This window comes from Palaemon carinicauda, chromosome 28 (assembly GCF_036898095.1).
Source record: "Palaemon carinicauda isolate YSFRI2023 chromosome 28, ASM3689809v2, whole genome shotgun sequence".
Lineage (NCBI taxonomy): Eukaryota > Metazoa > Arthropoda > Malacostraca > Decapoda > Palaemonidae > Palaemon > Palaemon carinicauda.
The window spans coordinates 71,587,996-71,606,130 of NC_090752.1; the positions used below are offsets into that span (position 1 = coordinate 71,587,996).

The 18,135-nt window shown below is 35.6% G+C and overlaps 1 protein-coding gene across 2 annotated transcripts in view; it reads left to right on the forward strand.

Annotated features, from left to right (window-relative positions):
• LOC137622090 (uncharacterized) overlaps positions 1 to 18,135 on the forward strand; it is a 314,819-nt gene that overhangs the window by 57,744 nt on the left and 238,940 nt on the right. The window contains exon 1 of one of the 2 annotated variants that reach the window (XM_068352557.1): positions 7,132 to 7,262. The exons of the other annotated variant lie outside the window; for it this stretch is intronic. The gene's annotated coding sequence lies outside the window, so the exon portion shown is untranslated. Of the gene's footprint in view, positions 1 to 7,131; positions 7,263 to 18,135 lie in introns of those variants that run through there. 2 annotated transcript variants of the gene reach the window in all.

Here is an 18,135-nt window from a genome sequence, read left to right on the forward strand (position 1 = left end):
CCTCCACGTGGAGGATAGAATATTATCTTTCCCTTTCCCACCTGTAGGCTAGGGACATCTCCCTGTGCACGTGGGAGGGGAGGAGGTCGCCACGGAGTCTTATGGGAGTGAAGCTCGGAGAGGGGAGTTCTGAGCAGCGAGTACGAGTTATTATTGGCCCTCAGACCACTCGTCAGAATATTCGCGTTTTTTATCGGCGCTATTTTTTTCTCTTCCTGCCAGTGAATTAGTCGGCCAAAAGGGGAGTAATGAGAAAGCCTTACCTCCTCTATGGACTGTGTTAAAATACTATGAGGGGAAGAGAGAGAGAGAGAGAGAGAGAGAGAGAGAGAGAGAGAGAGAGAGAGAGAGAGAGAGAGAGAGAACGCCTCCGGTGGAAGGGTGCGTTTCCTTCAAAGGGATTTTTGGCGTCATCGTCTTTTTTCCTTGTATTTCTGGACGGTGGGTGATATTCATGATGAGATAATTCTATGGTCTTTGTTAACTTAATGAAATTCTAATCATAGACAATGTACCTGACAGCATATTTATTACAGTTAAGTATATTTTTGCTCATCTAATCTGTGCCAGTTTTTTTTAATGCTCTTTTATCTACCCATCAACTTCCTCATTTTGTATTCATTTACTTAAAAAAAAAGAAGTAATAGTGTATATGCATTCAAGTATTTTTTCTCTCCGCTTTATTCTAAAGGTCTATTTCAATTTCCTTTTTTATCTTTTTTTTGGGGAGTGGCGGGTGGTTTACCGAATTTTGAAAACGGATTTTACGTCTGCATATAGATTAACCTTCTATATCCATTATATCGTATTGAGCATCGTATATCTTGCAATTGATTTTTTTTCTTTATATTTTTTCATTTTTCTTCATCTTTCTTTAATTTTTCTTGGAGGGTTATGAACTGTTTCAAAAATATACTTATATCTTGCATTGGTTTTTTCTTATTTTTTTTTCTTTTTATTTTCTTTATTATTTTTCATTTCCTTTGATTTTTTATATTTCTTTATTTTTCTCGGAGGGTTGTGAACTATTTCTTTCCCTTTTACGAGTCTTTTAGATTAAGAGAGTCTGTTTCTCTTGTCATTAAGTGCTATCTGTCTAATATTTATTATTACTATTATTATTATTATTATTATTATTATTATTATTATTATTATTATTATTATTATCATTATTATTATTATTAAAATTATAATTTTTGTTTTTGTTGTTGTCATTATTATTATTTTTATTATTATTATTATTATTATTATTGTTATTATTATTATTATTATTATTATTATTATTATTATTGTTGTTCTTATTATTATTATTATTATTATTATTATTATTATTATTATTATTATTATTATTATTATTATTATTATTATTATTATTATTACTATTATTTTTGCGGAACAAACATAATAGAATAGCCTTTCGCTGAAAATGAAAATGGAGTAAAGAACTGAAAATTGTGTGTGTGTTTATGAGTACATATCAAGTAATATTGTACATGAAAATAATTTAACAATAAATAAAAGCAAATGCGGGTAATTAATAACAAATGGAATAATAAATTAAATAAACTAAAATAAATTAAATAAATTAAATAAATATTTAAGGAAAATATCCTTTAGATTATTGCTATTCTAACAAAACTATAATTTGAATAGAGTAGAGATTTCGCAATCATTAATTATTCCTTTGAATTAATAAAAACTAAATGATAAAGAAAATCTAACTAATCCGGTTACATCAGATGATATTTCTAGAACTTTAATTATTTTAGATAAATCCAAAACAAAATGAATAAATCTAAAGAATGTCGTAATCCTTTTTTTATTATTATTTTTTTATTTATCTTTATCTTCTTCTTTGTCTGCATCTTTTCCCACTTTTATGCGGGGTCGATGTTTCTGACCAGCTTTCTCCATCTACCTCTGTCCCACACCTCATCACCGGTTAATCCCTTTGATCGAAGGTCATCCTTGATACAGTCCATCCACCTTCGCTTTGGTCTCCCTCTCCTCCTCGTTCCTTGTACCTCCATTTCCATCACCCTCCTCCCAATATACTGTTCATCTCTTCTTATGACATGACCGTACCACCTCAGTCTACTCAATTGGATCTTATCTGATAGTTTTCTAACTCCTGTGGTACCCCTAATTACTTCATTCCGTATCTTATCTCTTCTTGTCACCCCACACATCCATCTCAACATTCTCATCTCTGCCACATCCAGTTTCTTCTCTTCTGTCTTAATCTATTCAATTAATAAAACAAGAAAAACAGAAAAAAAACAGAATTACATATATTACCAATAGTCTGATACCGGACGGTACTTTATAACCTATTAACTACTGCAATGTAATTGTTCAGTGACTACTTTCCTATTGGTAAGGGTAGAAGAGACTCTTTAGCTATGTTAAGCAGCTCTTCTAGGGGAAGGACCATTGTTCTCTAGTCTTGGGTAGTGCCATAGCCTCTGTACCATGGTCTTCCACTGTCTTGGGTTAGAGATCTCTTTCTTAAGGGCACACTATTCTATTTTGTTTCTCTTCCTCTTGTTATTTTGAAGTTTTTATAGTTTATATATTAATAGTTTATTTCAATGTTATTATTGTTCTTAAACTTCTCTTGTAGTTTATATCCTTATTGTCTTTCCTCACTGGGCTATTTTCACTGGTGGAGCCATTAGGCTTATAGTATCCTGCTTTTCAAACTAGGAAAGGTAATAATGATAGTAATATTATGGTTCATAATGAGATACAAATCAACCCGCTCTCTCTTCGTCATGTGGCGTTGCAGTGACTTTGGTCAGCGACGCCCTCTTTGGTCTTTCATTGTTGCAGAGGTACACAAATATGATCATAAAAAATCTTGAGTTGTCTCTTAATAAACTTTAAGAAAACACGAATGATTTTAAGAAACGTTACTGGTAATACTTTTCAACATATACTCTTTATGAAATTTTTTTTTATTCGGTACTTTATAATCACTTGAAATTTTACAAGGTTGGTGTTTGGGAAAGATTCGTCTTGGCTGGATCTGGGAGGACGCGTAGGTCACTTATCCTCTCAGGACTAGAGACTTGGTGCTAAAACAAGCACTGGCTTTTGTGGGAACGTAGTGATGATTCTCAGTTGTAATTCTCTCTCTCTCTCTCTCTCTCTCTCTCTCTCTCTCTCTCTCTCTCTCTCTCTCTCTCTCTCTCTCTCTCTCTCTCTCTTCGTTTTCTTCTTCCATGGGTATCGTTTTGATCACAGTTTAGTTGAATTATGGGTTAGAATACATTCCGTTGTTAGGTGATCTAGTAAAGTTCCATCGACCGTCATTTCCCTCGATTTACCCTGCGCGAGTTCCTAGCGTTAGGTTTAGACTGTTTGATGGTTGTCTTTCCTTCTGCTATCCAGCTTTTAAAAAAAAAAAAAAAAAAAAAAAAAAAAAAAAAAAAAAAACTTTTTCTTTTTCTCCACATTCTCATAAAATTTCTTCCTTTGGGAAACCAAAAGACTTGCTTGCTTCGTGGTTTCTTCGAGCCCAGGCTGACATTTGCCCATTCGCTTTCCCGCGCTGTTCTCATTCGTTGCTTGAAAGAAAATAAGCAAAAATGATAGAAGTGACACTGCGGAGAATTTCACTTTTGAATTACGTCTCTGAATTAAAATTTGCAATTGATTTCAAAACATATTCATCAAGTTAATATTATAGTGTTATGGTAGCGTTTTTATTGAGTAATTTCTTATATTCATAAAAAAAAATTAACAAGCTAAGAATAAATTTCTGCATCTATATTCACTTTTAACTTATGGATAGATGATTCAGCAAATCGCAAATGTTGATTGTGAAGCAATGTCAATTAGACTTACTTTGGATTTGGTTTTAAGCTCTGCAATAAATAATCATCTATTGAATATTATTTTAAAGAGACACACTTTCTCCCCAGTGCATAAACTCTTGACATTTAGATTGCTATTAATGAGAAGCGGTGTGGAAAAGAAAACAAGATTCATGACTAAATAGAATTTTCTTAATTAAAAATGCTAAAGATGAAAATGAAAATATCCTCGATGGTATCCCAGAATTATCTGATTTTTTTTCTTTTTTTCTTTTTATTTTAGCCTTATGAAAAGATAATATAATTGTAACTTTTGTAGAAACACCGTATTCTGAAAGTTCTATCCCAGGTGTGATCCGATTGTGGAATGATTTTCCTAATCTGGCAGTTGAATCCGTGGCACATCAGAAGTTCAAACTTGTAGCAAATGTTTTTATGTTAAACAGGTCGACCTAAGTTTCACTTTATAGTGTATTTATGACAGTTCTTTTTAACTTTGTTTCTGTTGTTGAAATATTCTACTGTTAATGTCGTTAAAATATTCTATTTTCATTCATTACTTATATATAGTTTAGGCTATTTGCCATTCCTTTATTTTCTTTCCTTACTGAATTACCTTCCCTTTTAGAGTCCTTGGGCTTGTAGCATTCTGTTTTTCCAACCAAGGTTGTAGCTTGGCTAATAACAACAACAACAACAATAATAATAATAATAATAATAATAATCATTCGAAAAACAACTTTCCGTATTATTTACCTTTAAATTAATTCCAAAATGTTCTTGAAATCACTTTAGACCAAATTTCTGACTAATATTAATTCAAAATATGCTGCTATTTTCGAAGTTAGAATCTACTTAAATATAATCTATGATTAGTTCAGAATAATCTTTTTTAATTCGAACTCAAAGTCACCCGGGTAAAAAAAAAAAAAGTTATCATTCTCAAATAGACTTAGTTCTCCTTCATAACAGATATGTGATTTTGTTAATCCTAATTCAGATTGCTAAATGAAATTCTTCTGACTTCACAATTCACATACATCTTGAAGCATAGCTTTAATTCACGCAAGTGAACATCTTGTAATTCATCGCATATGTTTTTCGTGAAGAGCAGATTTTAATTTCCTTTCAACTGTGGTGCTCAAGCACGTCTTAATTCTGAATTTAGGATCTCTCTCTCTCTCTCTCTCTCTCTCTCTCTCTCTCTCTCTCTCTCTCTCTCTCTCTCTCTCTCTCTCTCTCGATATTTATTATGCAGATCGCTTCATTTTACCTTGGGAGCTGCACCAGTTGCTAAGTCCTCGAAAAACAGAGAGGGAAGTTACGCAGCGGAAGCTGCATTAGGAAAAACTTGTAAAAGTTTACTTGGGAAAGAAAGGAACAGAGTGAACGCTAATCCTCAGACGAGAGAGAGAGAGAGAGAGAGAGAGAGAGAGAGAGAGAGAGAGAGAGAGAGAGTGAAGCGGGTATTATTGAATTAGCTTTGTTGGTCATGGGTTCACGAAAACCCTTTCACCACGTTAAGGTATCCCTACTCAGAAAGTGTTTTGGGTATCGCCATGATCAGCAAAATTGTACTAGTCAGGGCCACCCATATTAGCTTGGTTTGCTGTGAGCGATCATATAAAAATCTTCCATCATCATCAATCCACAGTTGGCCAACTTGGGGATGAAAACTGGCCAAACCCCAGACAGGAATAGAACATGTAATGGATTCTATATAGAAATAGTTGCATTTGTTGTTGTTATTGTTGTTGTTGTTGTGTATTTAATATCAAATACCTATTACTTTGGGAATAACATCAACAGGGGAATTGTACACAAGTAGGCCTACATCCTCACAGGACAGGATTTAAATCTACGTCTTAAATGGATTCGGAACTATAGGCCTATAGTTGACTTATCTATTGGGCTATCAAAAGTTATTGAAGTGTGATTCGACTCAGCTGTACATATTTCTGATGAATTCAGGAATTAGTAATGAAAATATAAATCAAATCGCCTGAAATTTGACATCAGATTGTTAATTTGTAACTTTTTTTTTTCACTCGCGCATACTTTCAAGTGAGTTAACGGTCTAGTTCCATATATATTTTAAGCATTGACTCGAACCCTGCACGGGTAATGCACTTATTATATACTATAATTGTTCCTTTGGGCATTTTATACAAAAAGGAGAGTGAATTGTTTATCAAAAACTATTTGGAGCTTTATTTTTGAAAGTACATTAAGTCATATAGGCCTACGTTAATGACAGAGTTTATATATATATATATATATATATATATATATATATATATACATATATATATATATATATATATACATATATATATATATATATATATATATATATATATATATATATATATATATATATATATATATATATATATATATCAGAAATTAAAAATACAGACCTTCAGTTGTTATATGTGAGATCACTGTTTTTGGGAGCTGAGAAATTATGGACTACATAATATAAATGTATGAGGCCATTAAAAAAATTAGATAGAAAAAGTACGGCTATTGAAATATGAATGACTCAATTGAAAAGAAGAAGGGGGAGGGTAAGAACCAGAAAGGACTTGATACTTTATACAAAATGTGTAAGTCTGAACAGATTGCCCGGAGCATCTTGCCTGATTATTGCTATTTTTAAATGTATACTGTATACACATGTACAGTATATATATATATATATATATATATATATATATATATATATATATATATATATATATATATATATATATATATATATATATGTATGTGTGTGTGTGTGTGTGTGTGCGCGTGTGTGTGTGTGTCTTCAAATTATATGCTTTAACAGCAGTCAGCAGACTCAGCACTCAACAAGTTACGTAGATGCATCTTAGATGAACTTTTTACAGCTGCATTTACTTTACTCTCGTAAGGTTGCATTCAATATTGTTCAAATAATGTTTTTATTCTATACATGAAAATACTAGATGCGACGTGTAAATTACTTAGATTATGTTCCTTTCATGTTATTTCATCATCGTTATCAGGAGTGTTATAAATGTTAGATATGTTGTAGACAAATTTCACTTTAATTCTATAGAACATTATTCACAAAGTAACTTGGTTTTGTTGGTCGTATCGGAGCCCTTTAACAAATTTAGCTCCGCCTCAAAAAGTAGTTTCTAGTAGCCTGCCGAGTCAATAGTCTCCACTTATATTATGTTTTGTTATGTGTTTCTAAGTAGTAAAAAAATCATATGACCAACTTAAAGAATACTGAAACAAAGAAAAAGATTAAACCTTCCTAAAATCATACTGCAGTCTGCTACTTGAGCAGATGTATACATGTTCCGGCGTTCCTCTGTCCCTGAGACTTCTCCCGGCGGTCGTCATAACTTTTAAAACTAAAGGTCTCATTGTGTCTACGTTATTCCCTCCATTGAAGTTATATTTACGCCAGTGAGTATCTAACGTATAGCCTTTGGTAGTTTCCATGGAATGATTACCTGTGTAAATGTAATGGCCTCGAATTATTGTTACTTTTTAAAGAGCCGAAATTTGTTTTTAAACCATTTCCGATGTCGAGAGTGAAGGTCTACTTGTCACGTAGCCCAAGTTCCTTATATGGTAGCAAATCGTTTGAACTTGATGAAAGCTTTATGTCACTTTTATGAGAGAAATTCATTTTAAGTTTATTAGGATTTAGGTTTTAAACCTAAGGCCCCCGTTGTATGAAAGGTGAGGCTACCGACTAGAAATGCCATTATGTCACACACCCTTCGTTAGGTTAGGCTATAACCACGATCTAGGCTACATCTTGGGAAACGTTAGCAATGTGAGTATGATTGTTAGTATTATTTGCTAAATTCAGGGTTGCCAGGTTTTCCAAATGAGTAAAGGCCAACGTCTGATCAACTGCAGCTTTAAAAGGCCAACCTAATTGTAAAAAATGCCGAAAATATATCATTCAAGGCTAACCAATTTAAAAGAAATGCCAAATTTAGGTATCTAGCACGAAAAAGGCCAAATTTGGAATTTTCTGGCCAGAAAAAGGCCAACCTGCACAGCCCTAGTTGGAAAAGTAGGATGCTACAAGCCCAAGGGCTCCAGCAGGGAAAATATCCCTGTAAGGAAAGGAAGTAAGGAAACTGTGTCAGTATCCCCACAAGCAAGAAAATATTGGATCGAACATCCAAGTTTTAACGTGTTCATGAATATAACACTTCAGAAAATAAAATATATCTGTAAAATTACTGAAACAATTGGTGACTTCAGTTTGTTGCTACAAGTAGTGACTACCGACAATGGTTTTTACTATATTGTAAGACCAAACCATGTTCTTTGTATACCGTAATTTTTTTTTTTTTTATGAGCTGTGGTCGATACAAACTAATTATTATTATTATTATTATTATTATTATTATTATTATTATTATTATTATTAAATGCTAATTGGAAAAGCTGGATGCTATAAGGCCAGGGGCCCCAGCAGGGAAAATAGCCCAGTGAGGAAAGGAAACAAGGAAAAGTAAAATATTTTAAGAATAATAACATTAAAATAAGTATTTCCTATATAAACAATAAAAGCTTCAACAAAACAAGAGGAAGAGAAACGAGATGGAACAGTGTGCCCGAGTGTACCCTCAAGCAAGAGAACTCTAACCCAAGACAGTGGAAGACCATGGTACAGAGGCTAATCCGAGCAAATTTTCGTAATTTTTACGAACTTTAACCGTGGAAATAAACTTATTGATTGTCAGTGTAGGCCTAATGGTAATGCAAAAATTATTACGTAAAGCTTTATGATAAGAACACAAAAGAAATAGTTATCCTTTACAGAAAGGCTTGCCTTTCATTACCTACGTATTTTCTTAATATTAAACCTTATATTAATTTCTTTTTTTTTTTGGCCGGGGGGGGGGGGGGGGTGGGGGGAGTGGATGGCAACCCTCAGGGCTCCGTTCCCTTATAGCTAACATGTATTAATCATGGCGTCTCCCTCGAGTACCTAGATACTTTGCTTTCTCATTTCCTGTTAATGGGTGATGTATGCAGGTCGTGTGTGTAGTGGCAGTATTAAATGATGGTTCTTTTGACAAAATTAATGCCATTTTACTATTATCTTGCCTTGTCGAATTTTTTTGTAGAATATTATGATGTGTAGTTTTCATATTTTTAGTATCATAACAAGGATTATAAATCATTTTTATTTATGAACCTAGTCCTACAATAATCCGGGTTATGAGTACATTGTAGTCACCTTTATTCTATCTAACCGATTGCAGTCTGTTTCTCAGAAGTCCGCCTTCTGGGTTCACACAATCGACCCGTTCGTCGAACGCGGTTCGACAGACAGGTGTTTGTAGGGATTTTCGAGCTTGTGAACGGGGTATTTGGTTGTCGAACATGTTCGTTGAACGGCTCAAAGAAAGTCAGATCTAGCCTGATTTTTGTGGGCGGAGCTTCATTCTCCACAAATCTTATGCATTTGTGGCTGACTCGACTTCTTCGAACCGTTTAACAATCAGGTTCGACCACCCGGTTCGACGAACAGTTCGATCGTATAAACCCCATCTTATTCCACAACGATATGTTCATCAATGTCCGAAATCCTGACAACTCGGTGCCTTCCGAGGCCCACAGACTAGGACCTAGTACTACCTCGTCATAGTATATCGGGGCTTTCGCAGTTTTATCTTTGGCTCTTAAGCTGCTTTTTACTGTTTTATTCCTGGTTGACCAACTTCTCTAACTTAAAGAATTCGTAAGGGTCTTAATATCTATGAACACAAAGGAATATGTGTTATAGTGTCTATATAAGGTTTTATTTATCTGAAGCTACAGAATTAGTTCTGTTATAAATATATCTACACACATATGTCCAGGACAAATCCTTCTTATGAGTTTTGAAAGATTTTTGTCTTGGTCTCCTCAAACTACTATTGCTAATAGATAAGAATGACGATCGTGATAGTAATGAAATTAACAGTAATATGCTCGACAATCGTTACTGATACCTGAGTTTACATAATTAAGGAGCCTCATGTAAAGTTGGTTTGTGTTTAGTAAGAGTCCACCATGTCTGACTTTCGTCATCCAACTAGAATTTGTATTGTTTGATCTCGCTTCTGTGAAGACTTACAGAGGCTTTTCTTTAGCTCTTGAAAGGTACTACTACTTCATAAAAATTCTTATTTATTTGTCATTGGTACTGTGCTTAGGCAGGTATATTATCACTTGAGTAAGAGGGGGATCAGTAACCAAAGGTTAAACTTAACTGTGGATCTACTTTCTGAACGATGTGCTTTTATATACGTCCCCTTGAGTGTGCGTGTTATACGGCTGTTTCACATACCATAGAACCATTTTCACAAAATGCTTTTGCAGAGATCTTTGTAATAAATAGATTCAAATTCACTCTTTAAAACACTGTTAAGAAACCCAAATTTATTAAGATGTAAAATTTCGGAATCGAGAACCCATCTTAAATGACGCCACTTTCATTCTAACCTTCACATGTGCATTATTTTAGTTGTTCTAGAACTTTATATTTCTTACATCGCAATAAGATTTGAGAAATCAAAATTCATTTACGTTATTGATGTAGATATGACAGCAATTACATCTCAATAACCTAATGATAATAATAGTAAATATAAATACTAATATTACTACCATATCGCCGTTATGATTTTAAGCTCTTAAGACATACTTAACCCTCCCCTCGTGAGTTATTTCTAACAATTTTCCCCATTGGTTAAAAAAAAGAAAATGCCATTTTTTTTAACAGGATGTATATAGGCCTACATTTCGACACACTCCTACGAGGGTAGTTTGCAGACACATTTTCTCTACCTCGCACATAATTTATTCGTACTTTAAATTGCTGCAGGTTTACGTAACGCCCATTTCATCAATCGTTTATTTAACACTTTCGATGTTTGTTTGATGGTCTGTTTCGCAACAACATTCACAACCATTGATAGTGTTTCTTTAACTCTGTATGATTCTTTTAAAAATTAAGTTTAGGTGTGATTCTCGATAACAAATTTATTTTTGAGAAACACATTAGGTCTATATCTTCTTCAATTGCACAATAAATTGGCTTGTTACTTCCTTCAACGAAGTTGGAAGGAGGTTATGTTTTACCCCCTGTTTGTGAATGTTAGTGAACACCTTCCTGGCCACAATTTCAATGAAACTTGCAGGGATTAACTTTTATTTAAAAAGATGGAAATGATTAAATTTTGGAAGGTGAAGGTCACGGCCAAGCAACGTGTCCAGGTCACTTGATCACACTTAAGTTTGGACATCGTTGTTACAGAGACTTCAAAATTGGTTCGTATTTGGAACCCTTCGGCTTTTAGCATCCTGCTTTTCAAACTAGGATTATAGTTTAGCTACTACTACTACTACTACTGCTTCTGCTACTACTACTACTACTACTACAACTACTACTACTACTACTACTACTAATAATAATAATAATGATAGAATTTCTTAGTCGCTCAAACCACAGCTAGACATTCTCTCTATCACAGTGCGGATAGTTTCAGTGAATGATAATTTCTTATTGGCCTAGGTTACTGGCAACTTATTTCCTTCTTGAAGCAATACCGTACTCATGCACATATTTGACTCATTGGTTTGGAGAATAAATGCTTCTTCCAAATATACGACTCTTAGAAATGGGTTCTAGTGTTAGACAATCCTATATTTGATCGTAGTCTTCTTGATGCTTCTGCTTCCGCTTTATGTTATTCGGTTTTTTTTTTTGGTTAGGTTGGTTAGAAGGGGAGACATGGTTGCGTATGATGATATATACCTGCGGTAGTAGCCAGAAAGTCCAAGGAGATAAAGGGCTTGTTTTTTTAGTTTAAAGGTTTAAGGTTGAAAGGCCATTCATGAATGGCAGAGGCAAGGGACAGTGACGTTGCCCTATCGAGTAGACCAATGCCCTAGAGAATGACTATATATACATATGATCAGCGCCCAAGCTCCTTCTCCACCCAAGCTAGGATCAAGGAGGGTCAGGCAATGTAAGCTGATGACTCAGCAGATAGACCTATAGTCTCCCCCATATACCCCTTCCTTAGCTCACAAGGATGGTGAGGTTACAGCGACCAAAGAAACTAACGAGTTTAAGCAAGATTCGAACCGAAGTCTGGCGTTCACTAGTCAGGGGCGTTACCGCATCGGCCACCACAACCCTAGTATAAGGGATTCGTGCTTGTTGAACGTTTCTACGGAGTCTGTTTCAACATGCCTCCTCTTACTACATGGCTAAAGTATTGTAGACTCGCCATGCCAATTTCACATTTGCTTGGTTTAGTAACCAAGTAGTTACGCGTGCACTTCCTGTAGGACCCGATAATGCTCATCCCATGTCACCTTATGGATTAGGATGATGTCCATGAATGTTTCAACTGTCTTTAGATCTCCAAATAACGTCCTTGTTTGCCTATTAAATACCGCCGTTGCAATAACAAATGGTAACATGGTGAATTGGAAAAGTCCTTCAAGTGTTGCAAAGGCAGTTAATTCTTTACTTCCCTCTCCTAACGGGATCAGCCAGTATCCTTTGTTCAAATCGATCTTGAAGAAATATTTGCTCTTGGCCAAACTAGAGAAGATAGCTTCTGGCTTACACATTGGCTCAGCATCGTAAGCAACGATTTTATTTAATTCTTGCAAATCTAAACACAATTTTTTTTTTTTTTGGTGCCACACATAAGGACGAAGAGTAAGCAATTATCGAAGGCTCAACGATTCCTAAATCCTTCATACTCCGTATCTCCTTTTTAACAGCATCCTGCAAACTGTATGGGTGTAAGATGTAGGTTAACTCTTGCCACGTCTGATGTTTAACAAAGTCCTTACGGGTACATTGGTCAAAATATCCTTAATTATCTGGTAAGATGTCGTGGAGTTCCTTTTCTTTACTTATTTCTACCTCTGGATTTATTTTGACTTCTTTCCAAGTCTCCTTCTGTAGATAGCTTGGTACTGTCACATTATCATTTTCAAGGTTCTGGTCATATTCAGTTGTTACAATGGCTAACTGGGTTGTCAGTATTTTCATAGGATTTTGGGGTAAATACTTCCTAAGTAGATTTATATCATATCTTCTGATCACACCATTCATGTAGATCTATGAGTACATCGTTTCGTTGCCTTGAATGGTCCCTTCCATTGTAATAACAATTTGTTGTTATTGTAATAATACTTCATCACCTTGCTGTGCTAAATCGTAAGAAATCTCAAAAGTATTTTATTCAATTAAAGAAATGCAGTAGATGCTTATGGGCTTCTACAGACTGAACACGGGTCCAAATTATACAATTGGTTTTGATCAACAGATTAATACACGACTTAATTTCATTAACAGCAAGTCAAGTAAAATTTAGGTTTATTAATTAAACTGGGTGACAACAGCAATTATACAAAGTTCTTAACACTGTTTCTTTAAAGCAATCCAAACACAAAAGTGGTACTAGGCTTAGACAGTTGAGTAATTAAAACAGATTAAAGTTATTCATCGAGATCATTGACAGACAACAGTATGAGAGAGAGAGAGAGAGAGAGAGAGAGAGAGAGAGAGAGAGAGAGAGAGAGAGAGAGAGAGAGAGAGAGAGAGAGAAGTAACCAAAGGTTAAACAACTGTGGATCCGCTTTCCGAAGGATCTTTGCAATACAAAACTTTACGTTTCCATAATTTCATGGGATGTAACTAAATTGATTCCCATTTTTTATAACACTTTCACAAAGAAATATCTATTTACTAAGATGCATCAATTCGGAATCGAGACACATCTTAAATGATGTCACTTCCTTTTTAACCTCTACGTATGCATTATTATTATTATTATTATTATTATTATTATTAACGTAGACAGGAGAGGTCCCCTTTTTGTTTCATTTGTTTGATGTCGGCTACCCCTCCAAATTGGGGGAAGTGCCTTGGTATATGATGATGATTATTATTACTTGCTAAGCTACAACCCTAGTTGGAAAAGGAGAGTGCTTCCAACAAGGAAAATAGCCCAGTGATGAAAAGAAATAAGGAAACTACAAAAAAAGTAATTAACAATTAATATAAAATATTTTAAGAACAGTAACAGCATGAAAATAAATATTTCATATATATTAAAAAACAACTTAAGAAAAAAAAGGAAGAGAAATAAGATGAGAATAGTGTGCCCGAGTGTACCCTCAAGCAAAAGAACTACCCATTAATAACCATCTAGATTTCCTACTTCGCTATAGATTTTAATTTTCCTGTGCCATACACCGCATTAGATATGTGCGCGTTAAACTAGATTTATTAGAAATCATAATTCATTTCGTCATCATCATCATAATCTACTACGCCCATTGACGCAAAGGACCTCAGTTAGATTTCGCCAGTCGCCTCTATCCTGAGCTTTTAAACCGATACTTTTCCATTCATCATCTCCCAATTCACGCTTCATAGTCCTCAGCCATGTAGGCCTGTGGCTTCCAACTCTCTAAGGCCTTGTGCAGCCCAGTTAAAAGTTTGGTGAACTGATCTCTTGAGGTGTGCGAAGAGCAAACCCAAACCGAAATTCATTTACGTTACTGTTATAGATATGGCTGTGCAATTAAAAGAGAAAATAATTATGTTTCTTGACACTTTGGTTATTTCAGAGGCCAGATTCGCTACCAATTTCAAAGCAATATTTTGTTTCTAGCGTTTTCTGTTGCTTGAAATTTCTCCTAATGATAAGTTGAACGTTGTTCAAATTTCATTATAACGATTGAATCACCTAGTAGTCTAAAAGACATGATGTTGACACGATAAAAAAAAAAAAAAACCATTGGGTCTGTCCCAATCTTTTTACTTCCCACTGTACTTCGTTTTAACACTTATCCCTCCAAACCTTCCAAAATCCTAATTACCCCCCCCCCCCTCCCCTCCCCTCCCTCGCCTATCCTATTCCCCTATACTGTAGCTATACTGTACTGTACTGTAACGAGTGAGTCCCATACCTGCCAGACGCAGCCTTGAATCCTTGATAGAGGGAAACAATTTAGTACAAAACTCAATTGTACTTCAAAACGAGGGTAAAAAGATGCCCAGTGTTAACTCCATCATTTACGTTTATCATCATTGGATTTTATCGGTGAAACTATCAATACCGGATATTTACCTTTCCTTGATACTTGAATTATGCGGATAATTCTCTATGTTTTACCCGTTTACAAATTGACGTTTGACTGATTAATACCATTATGATTATCTTTTAAAGGTGACGGTATTTTTCAAAGAAAGGTTCACTGCACTTCCGGTCTGAACATGCCGGATATTAACGCGTTTCATAAAGCAAGAGGTCAGAAAGTAGATTCTAATTGCATTATTTATTCCGTCTTCATTTTTCCTTTGCATTGTCTCGAGATGAAAGCCCTGTTTATATTCTCGCTTGCCATTGTGACATCTCCAATTCTCGTACCGTATTCGTCTGCTGTTACTGAATGTGCTTTTTCAATCAAACTCTTAAGGTGTCATCTACATCAAAGATGGAAAAACACGGAATGTAAACGCTGCACCTACCACGTTTTCGTCTTTGAAGACACATGATATATGCTTTGAAATTTACTCTGTGAGAAATTATTTAATGGGATTCTGAAGACGGCAGCGGAAATTGCACTGCTGTTGCGACGTCAAGAAGTAAATCAGATTTTCTTTATCTATGTATTGTTTTGGGCCAAGGAAAAGGGACTAACTTCGGATTGTGCCTGGCTTTTGTCTTCCTTTGGGGAGGGGGTGGGGGGTGGGGGAGGGTCAGCAAAGGTACACCACTAACCTTTCATCGTCCAGGCGTGTATTATGTTCTTTTCGTAATCCATACACTGCCCAGTGTCCTAAAAGCCCTGTTCAGTGTCCTAAACGGTATGCTCAGTGTCCTAAAAGCCCTGCTCAATGTCCTAAAATTTCTGTTCAGTGTCTTAAACGCCTCAATCAGGGTCCTAAAAGCCCTTCCCATTGTCCTAAAGGCCCTGCTCAGTGTCCTAAAAGCCCTGTTCAGTGTCCTAAAAGCCTTGTTCAATGTCTCAGAAGCCCTGCTCAGTGTCCTAAAAACTTTTCAATTTCTTAAAAGCCCGGTTCAATGTCCTAAAAGCCCTGTTCAGTGTTCTAAAATCCCTGTTCAATGTTGTAAAATCCCTGTTCAATGTTCTAAACGCACTGTTCAATTCCAAAATTCCTGCACAATGTCTTAAAAGCCCAGATCAGTGTCCTAAAAGCCCTGTCCAGTGTCGTAAAAGCCATGTTCAGTGTCCTAAGCTCCCTGCTCAGTGTCTTAAATTCCTTGATCAGGGTTCTAATGGCCCTTCCCTGTGTCGTAAAAGCCCTGTTCAGTGTTCTTAAAATCCTGATCAGTGTCTTAAAAGACCTGTTCAGTGTCCTAGAAGCCCTGCGAAGTGTTCTAAAACTCCTGCTCAGTCTTAAAAGTCATGTTGAGTGTCCTTAAAGGTTTACTTAATGTCCTAAAATCCCTACTCAGTGTCCCAAAAGTCCTGCTCAATGTCCTAAAAGCCGTGTCCAGTGTCTCAAAAGCCATATTCAGTGTCCGTAAAGTCCTGCTCAGTGTCCTAAAGCCCTACACAGTGTCCTAAATGTCATGCTCAGTGTCCTACAAGCCCTGCCTAGTGTCCTAGAAGCCCTTGATTACTGTCCTAAAAACACTGTTCAGTGTCCTAAAAGCCCTGTCGAGTGTCCTAAAAGCCCTATTCAGTGTATTTAAAGCCCTACTCATTGTCTTTTAAGTTCTACTCAGTGTCCTAAAAGATCTACTCAGTGTTCTAAAAGCCTTACTCAGTGTCCTAAATGTTATGCTCAGTGTCCTACAAGCCCTGCCTAGTGTCCTAGAAGCCATTGATTACTGCCCTAAAAACCCTGTTCAGTGTCCTAAAAGCCCTGTCCAATGTCCTAAAAGCCCTATTCAGTGTCTTTAAAGCCCTGCTCATTGTCTTTAAAGCCCTACTCAGTGTCCTAAAAGATCTACTCAGTGTTCTTAAAGCCTTCCTCAGTGTCCTAATAACCTTGATCAGTGTCCTAAAAGTCCTGTTCAATGTCCTAAAAGCACTACTCGGTGTCCTAAAAGCCCTGCTCAGTGTCCTAAAAGCCCTGTTCAGTGTCCTAATAACCCTGATTAGTGTCCTGCTAAAAGCCTTCTCCAGTGTTTTAAAAGCCCTATTCAGTGTCTTTAAAGCCCTGTTCAGTGTTTTTAAAGCCATGCTCAGTGTCCTAAAAGATCTAGTCAATGTCCTAAAAGCCTTACTCAGTGTACTAAAGCCCTGTTCAATGTCCTAAAAGCACTATTCTGTGTCCTAAAAGCCCTGCTCTGTGTCTTAAAAGCCATGTTCAGTGTCTTAATAAACCTGATTATTGTCCTAAAAGCCTTATCCAGTGTCCTAAAAGCCCTATTCGGTGTCTAAGGCCCTGCTCAGTGAAAGCCATGCTCAATGTCCTAAAAGATCTACTCAGTGTCCTAAAAGCCTTACTCAGTGTCCTAATAACCTTGATCAGTGTCTTAAAAGCCCTGTTCAATGTCCTAAAAACACTACTCGGTGTCCTTAAAGCTCTGCTCAGTGTCCTAAAAGCCCATCTTGACTTCAGAACTATTATTTTCTTACTTCGTTTTACTTTTTTGGTTTTCTATCAAGTTTTATACATTATTTTGCATTTTGTTTTGCAAAATGTAGAAATAAAAAAAAAAGATTCTCCGTTTCTCCCCGACGAAAGACGAAAATGGGATTGATAATTTACTCTTATCTTTTTTTGCACTTTTCTCTATATATGCGAGTCCTACTCAGTGTCCTAAAACCCTGATCAATGTCCTAAAAATCGTCGAATGTAGCGTCCACATGCCATACATCCTATTCCTAATATAAAGGTATAAGCTTAAAATAAAATAATTGAAGAAAGAAATCGTATGCATTGTAATAAAAAAGGCAAGATATCGCCAGAATGAAAAGACGGAATTGCAAAGAATGGAAGCTAAAATGTAAAGAATATCTTTTTAAACGTTTTAGAATATAGGGAAAATTAACAAATAGGAAGAAGGAAGGAAAATAAAGAAAATAAAGACACGAAACTGCAAGATAGTATTATCCTAATATATTGATAAATATTTAAAGGTACGGAAACTTAACATCCAGATAGTAAAGGGACAAAGCTATTGAGAGAACGAATGTTAAATGTAAAACCCAACATCCTTTGAAAATACTCTTATTCAAAGGACAAGATAACCCTTAATAGGCCTAGGAGGCAAATAGAGTACCACCCAGCCGGCGAATTTTTCCCCCTTCC